Genomic DNA, 16,057 nt, shown 5'->3' with positions numbered 1-16,057 from the left:
GGAATGTCACCATCTCGGTTATCCGAGGCAATGATAATCATAAGACAATAACGAAACATACTTAAAAGTAAACACGGTTTAAAGCGATTACGTGTCAACTCCAAAACTGTTAAACAGAATACAGAGTACTCAAAACGGTCTACTGATAAAACTATCAAAACTAGAAAACATCGTCCGACACAGCGGAAGACTTCTAACTGCCACGTGATGACTCATCCCAGCTATCCCATATGCGTCATATCATACCTGCTCAATAATTGCTCACCATCCACAAATGGATCACCACAGTTTTTAAAACATTTAAACGGGGTCAGTACTAATTACAAAATACAAACCACAGTGAAACAAATGCCAAACAGCTCAATCAACACATCAATCTCCAGTCTCTATCACCAAACTCCACACAACTGACTACACACTAAAGTGTGTAGCCCTGCTAGAGTACCTATCGCAACAGATACTCCACACCGCCAGTGGGGGACCACAACCGTTCCCACCTAAGCCCCGCTCATCTCCATCGAGCGATAAACCCCTATTCATTAATGTGCACATCCCTTCTGTGGCGGGTTACACAGAAGGCGAATCAAGGGCGTGAAGCCACTCCCGCAAGTGACTCCACTCAGCCAGGGACGCACCCCGAAGACCACAGACAGATACAACAACAATCAACGATATTACTCAACAATACAACCAACAATATAACCAACAACCGTCACAACCACCAACAATATACTTTAACAATAATCACAATGAAACCACCAAACACATCATGTAATTAATACCGAGTAGGGAAACCCTACCTGGAAAGCAATCACAGAATCAGACGATCTAGCAGCTGTCTCAAAATCTCTCCTCTACGAATCCTCCTCCTATACATACATTCATATAATTACTACATTAACCACACAAAACACAAAAACCCCCAAATCCCCAAATTAGGGTTTAACCAACATTAACCAAATGCTATAAAATGATATGTAGAACTTACCCTTGACGCAAGGATCACAACGGTATAAAGAACAAAGGAAACCGACACCTCTAGCTCCGGGATTTGCCAATAATGCGAATGAATCGAACAACGTAACTTGCAATCTCTGCTTTTTGTGTTTTTAGGTTTGTAAAAGTGTTTAGGAAAAAGATGATGGAGTATTATATATTAATCCGCATTATTAACAAACCCGTCGCAAATCACCCGATAACCGACTTACTCGATCGAGTAAGTCACGTACTCGATCGAGTGCCAAGACTACTCGATCGAGTACCCTACAGGCAGACTACTGATTTGCGTCAAAAACTACTTACTCGACAGAGTAAGCCCCTCTCGATAGTACCCAATGACTCATAAAACCATAGTATTACATAAAATTACACTTTTGTGGACTAAAATTACACTTTTGTAAACTAAAGTTACACATTTGAGGATTAAAGTTACGCATTTGTGGACTATAATTACACTTTTATGGATTAAAATTGCACTTTTATGGACTAAAATTACACTTTTATGGACAAAAATTACACATTTGTGGACTAAAATTACACTTTTATGGACTAAAATTAAACTTCCGTGGACTAAAATTACACTTTTGTGGACTAAAATTACTCTTTTGTGGACTAAAATTACACTTTTATGGACTAAAATTACACTTATAAAATGATAAAAGATACACACTATCAATGTACTAAAGTTACACATTTGTGGACTATAGTTACACATTTGTGGACTAAAATTACACTTTTGTGAACTAATATTACACTTTTATGCACTAAAATTACACTCATAAAATGATAAAAGATACACACTATCAATTTACTAAAGTTACACTTAAGTGGAAATAAAATGATTGAAATTGCACAATATCAATGACTCAAAACAAATGAATTGTGTAACTTTAGTCCAAATTGTGTAATTTTAGTCCAAAATTGTGTATTTTTACTCTAAATTTAGTCGTAAATAGTGTATTTTTAGTCCAAATTTAGTTGTAAATAGTGTATTTTCAGTCCGAAATTGTATTTTTAGTCCAAATTTAGTCGTAAATAGTGTATTTTTTAGTCCAAATTTAGTCGTAAATAGTGTATTTTCAGTCCGAAATTGTATTTTTAGTCCAAATTTAGTCGTAAATAGTATATTTTTAGTCCAAATTTTGTATTTTTAGTCCAAATTGTGTAATTTTAGTCAAAATTTAGTCGTAAATAGTGTATTTTTAGTCCAAATTTTGTATTTTCAGTCCAAAATTGTATATTTTTAGTCCAAATTTTGTAATTTTAGTTCAAATTGTATAACTTTAGTCCAAATTGTGTAAATTACTAATAACTCCATTAGTTAGTCCAAATTCGTTTAACTTTAGTCCAAATTGTGTAAATTACTAATAACTCTATTAGTTAGTCCAAATTGTCCAAATTTGTGTAACTTTAGTCCAAATTTGTCTAACTTTAGTCCAAGAGTGTAACTTTAGTCATTGAGAGGGTAACCTTAGTAGAGATAAGTGTAACTTTAATGAAGATAAGTGTAACTTTAACAGAAAAAAGTGTAATTTTAACGAAAAAAAGTGTAATTTTAACAGAAAAAAGTGTAATTTTAATAGGAAAAAATGTAATTTTAACAGAAAAAAGTGTAATTTTAATAGGAAAAAGTGTAACTTTAATAAAGAAAAATGTAACTTTGTTAATAGAGATAAGTGTAACTTTAATGAAGATAAGTATAATTTTAACAGAAAAAAGTGTAATTTAATAGGAAAAAATGTAACTTTAATAGAGAAAAGTGTAACTTTATTAATAGAGATAAGTGTAACTTTAATGACGACAAGTGTAATTTTAACAGAAAAAAGTGTAATTTTAATAGATCCTAAATCATACAATACCAAGACAAAATTTTAAATACGAAAATTGGCAAATATATATAACAAGACGGATATTAACAAGGCGAGATTTGTAAAATATAAACAAGACAATATAATAATAAGACGAGATTTTAAATACCAAATCTGAAAAAATATAGTCCGTATAACCTAACAAAACACCAAACAACAGACAACAACACCACATCACCACCACGAACATCGTCACCATCCACACGACTTAAATATAAAAGAAAGACGATAAAAAAATCGAGATCTAAAAATTACCAACAACAATAAATTAAAAGACGAAACTGAAAAAAAAAATTCAAAAGTAGATCTGAGGAAAATGAGTGAGGAAAAACAAACAACAAGACGGTTTTTTTTAAAAAAAAAAAAAAACAAACAACATTAACAAAAAAGACAAATAACAAGACGGTTTTTTAAAAAAAAAAAAAAAAAAACAACTTTAGTCAATCTGTATGGTCTGAGATCCAACAAACAAAAAGAAAAAAAAATTAGAGTTTTATGATTTTTTTTGTATGGTCTGAGATCCAACGAAACAAAAAGACGATGATGGTCTGAGATCCAACAAACAAAAAGCAAAAAAAAAACCAGAAAAATCAAGGCAAAATGATGATGGTATGAGATCTCAGACGAGAGGAGAAAGAGGACGATGATGGTTAGAGATGGTGGGTGCGGTGGGTTGTGCGTTGATGAGGGAGTGGTGGTGGTGCGTGGGGTTGGTTGAAGGTGTCAGGTTTATGGTGAGGAGGTGGTTGCCAGGTTGTGAGGTGGTGGGTGGTGGGTGGTAAGGACGATGTTGGTGGTGATGACAGATCTGAAGAAGAGGAGAAGAGTAAATGGAGGCGTAGGGAGTAGGTGGTGCGTGGGGTCGATGGCAGGAGGAAAGAGATGGTGATGGTGTGTGGCGGTGATGAGGGAGGAAGGGATGGTCAGTGGCAGGAGGTGGTGGGGGTGGTGAGGTTGTTGCCGATGGGAGGAAGAAGACGGCGGTGAAGATGTAGGATGGTAAACACAGCTTTTTTTTTTTTTGAATTTGTTTAGATTTTGGTTTTTAGGTTTTTGGGGTTTTTTTAGGTTTTTGGTTTTTTTTTGTTTTGGTTTTATTATTGGGAGAGAATGAGAGGAAATGAGAGGTATGAAAAGTGAATGATTAGTGAGGGATGAGGGGTGGGTAAAGAAAATGGATTGAATTAGGAGGAGTTATGAATGATTAGGGAGGAATATTAGTGAGGTTCATTTGTGACCCTTCAATGAGATGAAATCTCAACCCTCCATCCCCTTCATCCAAAGGCCCTTAAAAGGACTAAGGGACTCAAAAGATATAAGGGACTTATTAGAACCCTTCTCTCTCTCTCTCTCTCTCTCTCTCTCTCTCTCTCTCTCTCTCTTTTTCTCTCTCTCTCTCTCTATATATATATATATACACATATATATATATATATATATCTGTTACTCGTAATCGTTTGTTTAGTCTTTGTTAGATTTAATAAAGATTACAATATAAGCAAGCGATGTTATAGCATTCATGGCTATATCATTGAAGATTTGTGAAGCATCGTTAAGGTAATGTTAAAGCTACTTGAGCTATAACATTTAAGATTCTCAAAAGCATTGTTGACTACAATGATTACTCAAGCAAAAGTTATGATCAAGTCTTTAAGAAGCTCAAAATGAAGAGCTTATGATCAAGATGAAGAGATGACCCTTATACTAAAGATCTACAGAAAGATTAGCTAGTATAGGACATCGTCCATTAACAGTATTTATGAAAGTAATATTGAGAAGGTAAAGTTATAGCTATTTCACCTATAACTTTACTTACCAAGCTTAATATTATAGTCAATTGACCTATAACTTTAGGTTGCAATATGAAGTCACGATTTTAGGGTTTTAAAATCGATTTTCGAAGTTCAAGTCTTTAAATATATTTTTCGAAAATATGTGTATGTATATTAGAAAAGAGATACGGGTTTGATAGATATATGAATATCCTATTGATTAGTAAAACAACTTATGAGTTGTCATGCTATCTAGGGTTCTCAAATATATCTAGATCAAAACCCTAATTCATGTATTAATATTTCCTCTAGGGTTTCGAATTTAGACGGTAGGCTTATGAGCCGTCGTCCACTTCGTCGTATACCCTTACACAAGTAATCTATTAGGTCAAATTTAGAATAATTTATTGTAAAGATACTTTCCTATCTTAACAACTTATAGATTTACCTTATTTTCTTATGTTGAGATATTAATTAATTCATAGTAAGAGAAGATAAGATTTGTTTCTTGTGAAACAAACCATAAGGGCCGCACGGCACCTTTAGGGTTTTGTAAAAAAACCCTAGGTCTCTTCTCTACTATATATACACAAGTACTTCAATTCATTGTTTTAAATCAACTTTTCGCAACTAAAAAGATCCTTTGCAAAATTGAGTAAACATTTTATTGAGTAATTAATTTGTTTTTGCAATTTGATAATCCTTTCGAAAAGTCGTGCTTCATATTGTTATTTACTTTCATAGATTACGTTATTGGATAATAGTACTTTACATTGTTTCTTACTTGTTCAAATTGTGTGAAAAATTAGAAGAACGATCTAGTGCTTTCTTATTAACGTAAGTTAGACAATATCGAGTATTTAACGGTACTCAAATTGAGTTACTACTAGAGTTAGTTGTATGAGTGGGTTGATAATTTTATAATCCGTAGAAAGGTACTAAAATTATTAATCGAGAATATTGGACGTAGGTTTCGACTTGTGAAACTGAACCACTTCAAATCACGTGTGTCACTCATTTTCCTTTGTTCGTTTCTTTAAGTTTTAACTTTGCTTAGTTAATTAGTTAAAGTTTAATCAATAAACTTTAAGTAATTAATTATTAATTCACACTCATAAGGACATTCGAAAAAGTGGGTTAAAATTTTTATACTCAATTCACCCCCCCCCCCCCTCTCTCTCTCTTGGGTATTTCGGATTGATATACTCTTAAGACTCCCATGTCCGGGTTCCCACACTATTTATGAAGATTTGGATTCCTATATACGGGTCCATATACCATCATGAAGTTTGGGATTCTATTATCCGGGCTCTCGCGCCATGCTGAAGTTTTAGATTCTGAAATCTGAGATTTTTGCACCACCTTGAAGTTCTCATACTTGGGATTCCCATGTCCTGGCTCTCATGACCGTTGGCAATTCTCATTTAGGGATCTCACACCAGTCTAGTTCTTATGCCGAAATCATTTGGGATCTTCTTTACGAAAGTTAAGACATCCAGAACCGTTGTTTCAGGTATGATCTTTACTTATGGCTGGCGAGCTTATATACGCAAGTCTAATGGAGTATAAACGACCCGCAGAATCCTCAGATCAGAAGACTTGGGGTATACTTTGACTTTCGCCTTGTCCAATCCTCAGTAAATTTGGGGGCTCTGTAGATACCCTTATCTATCGATATTGGAATTTATAGAAAACCCGACAAACACTCGATGATGATAGGACGACATGTATTCACTATTTGGCACTGTCATTATTTGGAGCTCGTCGTCGATGAAGAATGGGCATTGTCGATAAAGTATTTTATTACTTTAAATGATATTTAAATTAATGTTTTATTAAAGTGAATTCATTTTATTTGAATGGTGTTAAGTTAGGCTACTTTCGTCCTCAATTACTAAATGTTTTAGTCAAGAGCGGGGTACCTATGGTGTTAGAAGACACTAGAGGATCGCGGAATTCCCCCTCTTGCCTAGACAAGAGGAAGGGTCGTCCTTTCTCAACAATGCAACAAAGAATAAGACCATCTATGGATAAGAGAATCAAGATGTTGAGTTTCACATAGGTAGTTTACTTTGGGTTATTTTCCCCTCTCTGTAGCATTTGAAATTAAGCACATTTCTTGCGAAATTTTAATGATATTTGGCATTTGACACTTGGGTAGTTGTCTATTGGCAAAGGAATGCGACAGTGATCACCAATATGCAAATTCTCACCGAAGTGACATTGAGAGCGACCCCATATGTAATAAGGGTACTTTAGAAATGGATAGAAGCCTCATTTACACTCCTAAGTTTAGGACTAAGATGATTTAACAAAATTACAAACTTCTTAACTTTCATTTGGCATTTGAACTCAATTTGAAAATTGTATTTCCCATTCCCTTTGGTAAAATGATAAAGATGGTAGAAATTGGTAGGACGATTGCATTGCTTCGGAAGTCACCTTGGAATAAACGGTAGCCAAGGTACTATCACACCACAAGGTACTTTGGACTCAACATTAGTGCATAGGTCAAACGATACTAGTATGACACAACTTAGGGTGTTTTAAAACTATTCTAATAAACAAACTCTGAAGTAAAAAAAGTATCTATAATGGCCTATTTATCCTTGTCATAATTCCCAATTAGGCATTTTCCAAAATGTTTATTCCTAATGCAACTGCATGTCATGATGCAACCTACATATAAGTAATCTTATGCAAATGTAACTACCAACTATATGCCATATAAAATAATACAAACTCATAACAATACATAGATGACACGGCTGTTGCAACCCTATCAAAAATAAACCAACCAGCTCTAACTAATATAGCAGAGGTAAGTTGGGTATCGTACTCCACAGGGAGGCGGTCACTATCTACTTGTTATCAGTCTATCTAAGGTCACAAAGTGGGGGGTTTTGATTTGTTTTGTTTGACTAAACTAATGAACTGAAATAAAAACAACAAAAGAAATAACAATTAAAATAGTAAGAGTGAAAAGGATTGAGATCAAATAGAGAGAAAGATGCCAGTATGTCGGTTCACCATGATATTACACAAATCAGCTAAAGGTAAGGTCAGTCGGTCTGATGTGAGAAGGGTAGTGGAAAGGTCCTTCCGGTCCGCTATCCGCCCTAGATTCTTCCTAAATAGCTTCCGCTCTGATTAGAGTAGTCTATTGTTCATAACAGGTCTGTTCATTCCAATCTTCCGATCTAGGTCTGAATTTAACCAGTTTAATTAATTCAGTTGAATGCATTCAACCCAATAATTACTGTTATATTGTTATAAAACAATTCTCACATTAAAAACCTCCTAAACTAATTATCGCATCATTGTTTTACTATCATGGCTCCCCTAATCCTAGCATTAGAGAAATTAGCTACGCATGACGATAAATAAAATAACAACGATTGAATAAACTATGCTATACATGGTATAGAGATGATTAAAGAGAAATCGCATAAATCAAATAACAATATTAATAAATAACAAAAATTAAAGGACAAGAATTAATTGTTGCAAAGGAATTAAATTGAATAAGAGGAAGTAAAGAAATTACAAAAGTTGAGATCCGGCAAATGAAAGCAAAGCAAAGTACGAACGGAATTAATTCTAAGTTTTCTGTAAACTGAATGTTTTAGGTAAAGATCAGATAACCTAAACCTAATTACCTCTCTCCTTTATATAGGAAAGATATTTATTCCTAAACACGTAACTTAAGATAATAAAATAAATAAGTTCACGCGAGGAAAAACCCGCGTTCAGATAGCAAAGTGTTCGATCGAGGATTTTGATTCTTCTCGATCGAACAACTCCTCAGCAAAACCTCTCGATCAAGTACACAAACTACTCGATCGAGGAACACCAAATGCCACCTCTCGATCGAACACAGCAGAGGTTCGATTGAGGTCTTCTTACCATCCAAAAGCTCTCGATCGAGCAACTTAGCCAGCCAAACATCTCGATTGAGTCAACTGGCACTTGTAGATACCCAGTATCTATTGAGTCTCTAACAAACACCCGATGATTACCGGACTACAACATGCTTAGGAATCGCAGCGTTTGATCGACAGTTTGTGTACAACTATACGTCGGAAAACTTAAAACGATTTCAAAAACAAAATATTTCAAAACTTTTCAAAAGTACCTGGAGTGTTTAATGCATGACGACGGGGTCGCAATGACACTAATTAGAGTCAAAACCGACACCGGACAAAAAAACCGACTCAAAATTCAAATCCCGACTCTAACAACGAGTCAAACCGAGTCAAACACAAAAAATAAACCATTCAAATGCTTCCATGTTAAGATTTCCCGGAATCCAAAATGGTCAAGTACAAATCAAGTTCTTCCAAATCCTAGGATAGAACAAATCATGATTGCACTTGTGTGATAGCGACAAGACACCTCGAAGACGTGCGAGATGGCTCGCGCTTCTTTGAGCAGCCCATGCGGCCATGTCGCTCAAAACACACACAACCACTCATTTTTCTATAAATACCTCTCAAATGCCAAAATTTGAGAGTTACGCGAGTGTCCGCCCCCTCTTTTCTCCCTTAAAATTCTAGACTCGACTTCTTAAGTCACAATTCGACACGTGTTTACGACCTACCGAACGTAAACACAAGTCTTACACATTGTTTGGTACCGTCATCGTGCATTAAATCACTTGACCGACCATTACACCATCACTAAACTTAACAAAACACTCTTTTACATACTAAATCGGTTTTTAAACCGAGTTTTCCGGCCAAACAAGTTGATTCACTTTCGTCGGTTTCTCGCCACAAGCCTAGCATGTAAGTATGAGGGTGTAAAAATCTTCTTCTATCATGTTTTTCATATGTTTCATGACTATAACATGGTAAATCATGCATAACATGGTCCAAAACATGGGAAGAATGAGCCAAAACCGGATTTTTGGTTGAGGCAGGGGCTACTTACAAGTATATACAGTTCTACACTACTAAAGTAAATAATATGTTTTTGGCTTTAGGAAATATTCAAATTTTTTGGGATTTTTTTTATTTTTATGAAATTAAGTGCAATACTAAAGAACATATTTTTCAAAAAAAAATTATTTTTTTTATTTTTATATGCTGAATATAAATTCTCATCTCCATCTTTTTTTTGGACATTGTCCTCAATGTACAATATAAAGATAAGGAAAAGGAAGAAAAGACACATTTTTGGTGTTTTTGAAATAGTTCTATTGAAATGAAAGAACATATTTTTGTAATTTTTGTTTTTTGAAACGTAAATCACTTGTTTTAAAATTTTAAAATTTTTTTGATAAAAGTGAAACATGTTTTTGGTTTTTCTAATAGTTAAGAAATGAAAAACTTGTTTTTCGATTTTTGAAATATAGGTAATGAAATAACAATGCAAATAAAAAGTGTAATGCATGATCTAAATGGAATGCATGAGTTAAATATGAGCTAATCTAAATGCGACTAATGGAATATATTACAAATGCAATGTCTAAGCTATATGATTGACTAAGCTAAGAATGATGCATGTATTATAATGGTGAGGAAGCTAATTCTAATTAGCTAATGTTACTCATGGCCAAACCTCCCCAAATCGAACTAAACACTACTTAAAGTGGAAAAAGTAGGAGGTTTGGTTACGTTGTTATACATCTTCTGCCACTTACTCTCGTGATGGTCTCCGTTCCGAATGACTGGAAAGAGGTTATCCCACCCACCAGATACAAGATCCAAGCGGCAACAGTGGTGACCACGGTGGTCACTCTAGTAGTGGGTGGTTATGGAGACCATAGTTGCGGTTGTCATCACTGGTGGTGTTATTTGACAACTCGATCCATTTGGGACCTCAAGTTGAGGTGGACATAATCGGATTGTAGATTCGTATCTCTAAAAATTGAGATGGCTGCCACAATGTGTGTTAGAAATGCTTTTCTAGAACAATACTTTCTAGTTAATACATATGAAAACTGACTCCTTGTTTAAATAATCAAGAAAATGAATCTTTATAGAGTTTTAGTGTAAGTGTTTGTCACTGTGGCGTATAGTTCTCTAGCTAAGTAGTACACAGCATACTAGTATACTTTGTACTACTTAACTTGTAATAGGTAATAAATATTAGCAATTGTTTAACTCTTTTTACTATGATTGCGAAATTTAAATCAAGAATGCATAATTTTATTCATGTCAAAGTCTTCCAAATATGAAATACAATTATATGCTGGCTTCAGCTTCCCATAGAAAATTCCTCTCTTGAACATTGAATCACATTCTTCATTCTTGGACTTTGGTACGACCAATGCCTAATTAATTCCATGATTATTTATTCATATGCTTAACCTATTAAGCAGAGTACTTTGATATGATGACGTTTATTCTAATTAGAGGCTAGAGCGCCTTTATGATTGTAGCAAAGATCGGATATGAACCAGTGCAATAAGTGTAGTCGCAGTATACCCTACGAACAAAAGGCTCTTGGGAAAAAAATCGTTCTTCATATATAATACTGCTACAATATATTTATAATATATGTATTGCCACAATATATTGGCCATTGGATATTATGATGTTTTTGAAAAGGAAAATCAGATAACATCATTGTCATCATCTAGGGTTGTCCCTAAGGCACGTTCAAGAAATTGCTCTTAGCTTACAAGTGATTTTACCGTTTAGGGATTCTACAAAATGGTGTTAGGGACCTGTAACTAACACTCGTTCAAGTTTTACATATACATACAAATAATGATCAAATCAAAATTAGTTGCTTTTAATTCTCACCTATTAAACAATATTTAAATAAAGGGTCTAAACCTCTATTACTTTCAACAATCTATTAATAATAAACATAGACAAAGAAAAAACAGTATACGAGAACAGAGGACTATGTCATCTCAATCTCCGCGCCTACTCTACGAGTACTTGCCATTGGGTAACAATAGTTGCGTACTAGTACCACTATGCCTAAGATGACAAATAGAAGAAGGACGACCCCGATAACCACAAACGGGGTTACTAAGATTCACTTGTGCACCTCTAACTTCTTGGGTCTTAGCCCTCAAGTCAAGGTGTCACACTCTGGAATAATGGCTTCAGTAGTGGTGGTCACCGCTAAAAGAAGAAGCAAAACCTGAAAATAAAAACAAAATAATTTTAGACCAACTGACCAACTGACACTCACCAAACATACATATAACCAATGGGGCCTATAATTACCAGCAAACATGTTCGTTCAACAAAGAAGACATACCCCAATAATGCACGACCTACACAGCTACACTAATTACATCCTAAAAACAAGCAATTACGACATCGAGGCAACGGTACTGAATCACCACCAACGGGTAAGTAGGTTACCCATTAACAAACTAACTTACAGCTAGTTTTGCTCTTTCTAGCGCGTATCCGAAATAATTTTGATTTAGCTCTTTATTCCAGATAGTGTTTTGCGTTGGACTGTTGGTGTATACTAACATAATACATATTGTTTTCGGATGCAAGCTAGTGTGTGGTATAGTTGAGACGATATATACTGACATGTAAGGACCGTTTGGGATGCTAGTTAGCGTGTTGTATAGTTTGAGACGGTGACAACGACATGTAGGGATCGTTTTGGAGGCATTTACTTATTGATTTTGATAAACGAGAGTGATATATTGCTTGTAGATTTGCCTTGCTATATTTATACTTTGTTGCAGTTGAGACGGTAAGCATTACGAAATGTATATTTACTTTAATTGTGTTGGAACAAGTACGAGATGCAAGATGGATTGCTCGACCAATACAGGGTGGTCCCAACCGGGAATCAACTCTGTTATGTTTCTGTGGTAAGTTCATATTTATTCGTGTTTGTTCTCATTTGCATATTGCGTGGTTGTTTTCGTCCATAGGTTGTATGGTTAGTCTATGTTTGTTATGTAACTAAATTGGATCTATATGTGAGTGTCATTCTAGTGCTAATCAACCCCCATTTGTCACAATTGTCTCGTATTTGGACCTTGGAATGGTTGTATGTGTTGAGCGTTGGTACGAGGTTACTTGACCTTGTTATGGTTGTATGTGCTGTTCATTCGGATCTTGGGTTTGAGGTGTTGTATCGCGATTGTTAAATCGGGTATCTGGGTTTTATCTCAAGAGTTGGCAACGATCCTCCAAAGGTTCAATATCGGCTTAAGCTAAGGACGTAATATAACTGTAACCTTACCAGGAGATCGTTGGTTGCTTATTATGGTTGACTGATATTAGTATGTTGGGAACGGTCCGCTATGTCGTCTTTGGTCATGGGTTTTCCCTCTGCTTATTTTACTACGATGTCATTTTTTGTCGTAGTAAAGTGGGATACGTTTTGGTTGTTTCCATTACATTATCACGTGATTTATTTGTGTTGCCTATGTTTTATGTTTGATAAACTGATTTGTTTTATATTGTACATACGTTACTACATTGTAATATGGCTCGGAGGACACTAAGGCTAGTCCCCCACGGACTTTGGCATTCATTTTTATAAATGACACGTGGCATGTCGGTGTTATATGCTGGAGGTTACAAGATGAGTGGCTAGCAAACATTGTTAAGGAAATGATATACCCTTTTGATTATCGTTCGTTATTACATTTTTGGAAATTTGGAGGGATCTGAATTCCATTGTATATTCGTGTTTGTGTTATGTCTATATATAAATTTTAAATGCTCTATTTAAATTACATTGTTGTTTGTTTTTATAATGTTTTCAGTTAACTTGCGGCTACGCCTCGGAAATGTACGTATTTGATGTTGCTTATTACGTGTGGATTCTTTTTGTATAACCGCTGGGATTCAAACTCAACCTCGACAATTTGTCTTATAACGAAGGTTGAAACAGTGCAATACAATGTAATGTACACCTTCTTCATGTTGGTTATTTAAGTGAAATCGTCGCCTACTTAATGTTGTCAGTCTGGTTCATAGATGGGTGAATTCGAAAACACTATATCTTGGGTATGGGGTGGAGAGTGCACACTCGCGCAAGTAATTTCCGAGTTTGCGGTTTAGTAAAAGGATCAAGTCACCTAATTTGGTAATTATTTCGTTCCTCTTGGTTTTGTTTGTCTTGGTTTCGTTCCTCTTTGTTTTGTTCCTTTTGTTTTGTTTTGGAATTATCATATTTAACTACTATATAAGATTATAGTGGATTGTGAATCATAAAATATAACAAAAGAAAAGAAAAAAACGTACTTGATCATTATCAATTTAACTCCATTGAAACTACATCAATGGATTTCACCATCTTTAATTGTTATTGTATATTAATATTTCATACATTAGTAGTCGATCTCTTCTTTTGGTGCCATAAGGAGAGGGAAATTGTACAGTTTTCGTGAAACCCAGGGCATGTAATAAGGATGAACAATTCTTGTAGGAAAGCATTTCGTGTATCATTCTACCATATGTCCAGGAGATATAATTTATATTCTGTTTGATTGTCCCGCTACGATTTCCGACATTGTTGCTTAATCCCTAAGAACCAACAACCTTCAAGAATTGTTTTTTAAATGATCAAAATCGGTGTGTAAAACGACAATGTTAAAGGTTTATGGAACTAATAATGGGATCGGTATACGGGTTTCTAAAAGGCTAGGATAATGGTTTCATGAAAAGATACGTAAAAAGTTAAGTGAGAATTTCATGTGTACACCAATTGTAAGGTATGTTTCACCATTTTATATTAAAATCGTATGAAAAAACTGGTTGGAATTTTTATCTTGCGTGGTATTTGTGCGGTTCGTTAGTTTGCATATACTACAAACAACATACTTGATATAATGACATTATCAAATTAGGATTTATTTTCTTGGATAATTTGCAATTCGGGTGCCCTAGGGTGCCTGAGGTATGTGTAATCCCATTTTCGGTACCCAAGATTTAGACTTGGTTCCATTTTGGGTGCCTCACATTTGCATGGTTCCAATTTGGGTACATCATATATCAATCTTATTTTCAATATGGGTACCTCATCAACATCACAATTACTAAAAGGCAAGAAAAAAAATTAAAAAATTGAACAACGTCGACTGAAAGCAATTTTTTATTTTAACAGGTGAAGCTCTTTAGGGTGTGAACAGAAACATAGGTGAACATAGAGATAAACAAGAAGTCAACATATGGAGACGACACAAAGTCGTGTGATAAGTCCATTTTATATATACTTTAACCCCCTATTTTAGCTCGGTTTATTTGATTATCGCACTTCTATTAATGTGTTTGTGAGCTAATTCCATGTTGTAGTTGTGTTTGCTTGTTTCATTGTGTTTTGTGGGAAACTAAGCTTTTAGTAGCTTTTTCCCGACAAAGTAGCAAGCACATGACCTCGGAAGGGTATTTTGGTAATTTCCAAGCCCGAGTAAGAAGTATGAAGCTTGGGTTGATATGCAAAATGATCATACAAAATAAAGCCCAAAAAAGAAGTCCAAGTTCATGTGGATAATGCCAAATTTAGGATGCTCTTAGGATGCTCATTGTGTAATTAACCGGAGGATTAAAGATGGATTAATAACTCACATTGGATTCCTCATGCAATTAAAGACGGATTTAAGAGAAAATCATAAAACATCACGACCCCGATCGGGGTGTGGTGTCCCCGATCGAGGTTAGCCCCTTTTACTTTATTTCCGTTACTCCCCTTGGTCCTATATAAAGGGTGTTGTATCCATACAATTCCACACATTTTTCCATACGCTTTAGTCTTAGTTTTCAGAATAAAATGTAGTTTAGATTAGATTTTCTTTAAGCATTCCTTTACTTGTTACAAACATTTCTTTAAGCATTTCAATTTATATTCCAAGTTCATTTACAAGTCATTCTCATTTGTTCTATCTTGTTCTTCATTTCCAAGTTCATTTCCTTTGTTGAGGTAATTCTATTTCTTGTATTGTTTTGTTATTTCCTTTGTCATTTCCATTATTAGTTAGTTGTCATGTTTACTTTATCATTTGTCATTAATTTAGTTTACATTATGCAAGAGTAGTTTACTTTGTCTAGGGAATCAGGGAAGCCATGCACAAAAAGTTTTTGCAATTGTTGACTTAAGATGTTATAGTAATCGATTTAAAGTTTCTATCACATGTTTGCTTTGTATTGTTAATCTTTGATAAATGATCACTATCTTAGATTAAACTTGTTAATCCACTTTTATAAGTCGAGAGGCACGAAATTGAATTAGACTAAGCATGTTTTAGTAAACAACCTAGTCATAAAGAGAGTTCGATAGGACCTGATCTATGGTTGACAATAAGGCCGAGATGTTGTTGTCTTTAAGCCTAAACAATTAACGATATTATCAACTCCTATGTTTAATTTGAGCATTTACATAATTTGCATGTGTGATCCGACCTTCCTAGACTCTTCCTTTATTGTTATTGTTTACAAACCCAATTATATAATCAGTCGATAACCGACCTAGATAGAATTC

The 16,057-nt window shown here is 34.7% G+C and overlaps 1 long non-coding RNA gene across 1 annotated transcript; it reads left to right on the top strand.

Moving 5' to 3' along the window:
- The first annotated feature begins 11,830 nt into the window (after positions 1-11,830).
- LOC141602617 (uncharacterized) lies at positions 11,831-15,404 on the top strand. Its single transcript, XR_012524566.1, has 3 exons — positions 11,831-12,437; positions 13,344-13,666; positions 14,687-15,404. It is a non-coding gene; the product is annotated as an uncharacterized LOC141602617 (long non-coding RNA).
- The last annotated feature ends 653 nt before the right edge of the window (positions 15,405-16,057 follow it).

The sequence above is a fragment of the Silene latifolia genome, chromosome 9 (assembly GCF_048544455.1).
Source record: "Silene latifolia isolate original U9 population chromosome 9, ASM4854445v1, whole genome shotgun sequence".
In the NCBI taxonomy this organism is placed as follows: Eukaryota; Viridiplantae; Streptophyta; class Magnoliopsida; order Caryophyllales; family Caryophyllaceae; genus Silene; species Silene latifolia.
Note: the sequence above shows the minus strand (reverse complement) of the source record. Positions and strands in the feature narration are given on the sequence as shown.